The sequence below is a fragment of the Ornithodoros turicata genome, unplaced genomic scaffold (assembly GCF_037126465.1).
Source record: "Ornithodoros turicata isolate Travis unplaced genomic scaffold, ASM3712646v1 ctg00001058.1, whole genome shotgun sequence".
NCBI lineage: Eukaryota > Metazoa > Arthropoda > Arachnida > Ixodida > Argasidae > Ornithodoros > Ornithodoros turicata.
In genome coordinates, this window is record NW_026999454.1 from 264,210 (window position 1) to 267,278 (window position 3,069).

Below are 3,069 nucleotides of genomic sequence, written 5' to 3' on the forward strand. Positions count from 1 at the left end.
GATCCAAATTAACCGTTCTGAGTCTGGAACACACAAAGAAAAAAACGCAACACACGCCACAACATTAACAGATAGCAAATGAGCTGTAGCGAGCTCCACCTTGGGACAAAGTCAACAAGTAATTCACCAAAAGTCAATGAGCGCCTGAAATGTAACATCGCCAGTGGCGTAGCCCGACCTCAAAGGTAGGGGGGGGGGGCTCGATACGAAAACTCCCCCCCCCCCCGCTGATCCTGTGTCGACAACACACACATACTTGTGCACACTTCAAACTGAGGATTAAAAAAGGGAACGAAAATAGTTGATTTAGACGTTCACAGTACGATTACATGTATAGGCTGTCATGACCAATGAAGTGGTGTCACGAGATTGGAAGTATTTTGAAAAGCTCATACTTTGAAAACCATTCAAGAATGCTTCTTAGATAGACGCCATGAACTGCAAGAACTTTCGCGATTGTCACACTGGCCCCCCCCCCCCATATATTATGTTCTCGGATTTGCACGATTTGTGTGGGTCGGTCCGTGGCAGGTAGGGGGGGGGGCTCGAGACCCCCTAGCCTCCTCGTGGCTACACCACTGAACATCTCTGACTGCTAGCAGGATGGCCCACGTTCAATTCCTGGTGCTAGCACTGACTGGCTTTTTCATGAATTATTTGTTGGAAGTTTCGATGTGCTTGAGAACCATTCGTCAACCATTGTATCCTCATGAGGTGATGAGGGTTTGTCATCCCAAAGAGACTCCCTTTCTGGCATGTGTCCTTATGGATGCTCATCACTGCAGAAAAAAAGAAAGAAAGAAAGGAAAAGCATTTAATGACAAGAAATGGATAGTCGCATTTACTGCATAATGATTATGCACAACAGAAAGAATACTTTTGCACAGAAGGCTGTACTTCTTGATGTCTAACATCAAGTTACAAAATTCCAGAATATATGACATGTTGTAAGGTAGAGAATAAGTAGAGTTATTGAGTTGTCGAGTTGAGTTGAGGGGGCAGTCGTACCCCCTTTTTATTTTATTATATATGATTATATAATTATCTTTATGTCTGTACCACCCCTCGCTCTCTACATTACAACATGTTTTATGTATTCTGGGATTTTGTAACTTCATGTCAGACATTGACAAGAGCAGCCTTGTGCACGAAAGTCTCGTCTCATTAAAATTTAGATGCTCTCAACAGTCTTCTTTCTGTTGTGAATCTCTATCGCAGCATACCTGCACATTGCTGTTCTACGTACTGTGACTTTGCAGTAAGAGTATGGACTTTGGGTAAAAAGACTACACAGCACTGCTCAGGTATTTTTGCCTATCGAACAGTATGTATGTATTCAGTATGCACACAGTATTTGTGCACCGGACCCACTAAAAATGTAGTGAATGTGGCATTGCCCACGGTAATGCACCAAGTTGAACATAATTATTGTAGAATCCAGGTATTTTAGCTTACATGTCAAGCCAGTACCACACCAGTATCCAGTGTGAAGTTGTGACAAATAAATAGCTTCCATTTTTCTTAGCTCTCAGAAAACAGACAGTGAATTAATAAGAGTAGACAATGTTAACATGAATTCTGGGCTATTCTTCAGTTGAAGATTCACAGATAGTAAAGGCACCTTCCTCAATGGACGTTCATGACACTGAAAATTCTAAAATGTTATCAGAGGCGACATCAGCTTCGGTGTGTCAAAGGATTGTATGTCCAACAGTAATCCAACTAACAGTAACAAAAATGTGCAAAAGACAAATTAACTGAACTAATGTAACGTACCTTCTATATCAGACAGTAAAGCTTGTAACACCCCATCCACAGGAACCAGTGTCCAGACACAAAAGTGCTTGAACTGGGAGATAGCAGCTAATCGGAATGGCGATCTTTGTTTTCCACCCTGGAAGCACAGGTTGTAACTTTGAGGGCAGATTTAAAAGTGGTGTCAAAATGTCTGCATGCGAGTGCACATGAAAAGTTGAACATAGATGAATACTCAAATTATAACATCACATTGTCATACCTGTTGGTGGAGGTGGACTGCAACTAACGTGTCAGCAATTTCTTCATGACCAGATGCAAGCCAGATCATGCTTCATTTCCGCCTTCAGCGTGCACCTGTGATAATTCAGAAGTTAGATTATCAATAGTACTATTGTGTTGTTAATCGTGGTTATATCAGAGTAAGCGCAGTAGGACAGCTGCACAATCGATTCATTACGCTTGCTATTTTTTATATCTGAACCTCGACTTACCATTTTTTGCTCTCGTTTTTTGCCTTGATCCTCCGTGGCACGTTCAAAATGTTATGCGTCGGGCACCTCAGATTTTCATCAGACGATTTCGTGCCGAGATTCCAAATTGCCTCTGGAGTCGCGCGTAACGTATGATAACATTCGTGGACGAAATCCTTGCAGTGGAAATTAGCAGGCACCACTGTCAGCCAAGAGCTTCGCACTGCTTGGTCTTTTGGCAGCTTATAATAGGTAACACTTGAATGCACCGATGAATTGTTCTAACAGCGTAGCACTCTCGCATCTTCGACAACTTCGCCGTGGCATATTTACGATTCATATCGCTCCAGCCCATAAAAGGCAAGGTCAGAACAAGGAAGTGCACTTTCCCAACGACGCTGTGCCAAAAAAAAAACATTCACATGCTTTGTTTCCGACTTAGTAACAACATAACAGCTGTTCGCTTATGTACGATCCACAGAGGAGGAAACGAAAGAAGCCAAGCAGCCAAGCCAAGAGTCCATGCCAAGCCAAAGACAGATAAACCGAGAGCAGTGACGTCGGTGCGCCCGTGCGCAGGGTTTGCCGACGGTCTGACGACCGGGCGTGGGAACTAAAAAGCTGTTTTCTAAAAAACTACGAACAGTTGGAGCAAGATATTTCGCACACATATTCAGTGTTCGGTAATGAACACACAGCGCGAGTATCGCTCAGTTCTGCGGCACTTCAAAATCAGCATATCTGACCTTTAATGTTTCCGAAAACAAACTTCACAGTGACTATTCTTCTGAAATGAGCAACTCCAGAACGAAAGCAAAAAATATCTCTGGCCATATCATTG

The 3,069-nt window shown here is 42.9% G+C and overlaps 1 long non-coding RNA gene across 1 annotated transcript; it reads right to left on the bottom strand.

The window, feature by feature from the left end:
* Positions 1-569: 569 nt before the first annotated feature.
* LOC135376221 (uncharacterized) lies at positions 570-2,370 on the bottom strand. Its single transcript, XR_010417585.1, has 4 exons — positions 2,250-2,370; positions 2,018-2,112; positions 1,777-1,894; positions 570-779 (listed from the first exon to the last, which is right to left on the bottom strand). It is a non-coding gene; the product is annotated as an uncharacterized LOC135376221 (long non-coding RNA).
* Positions 2,371-3,069: the final 699 nt, after the last annotated feature.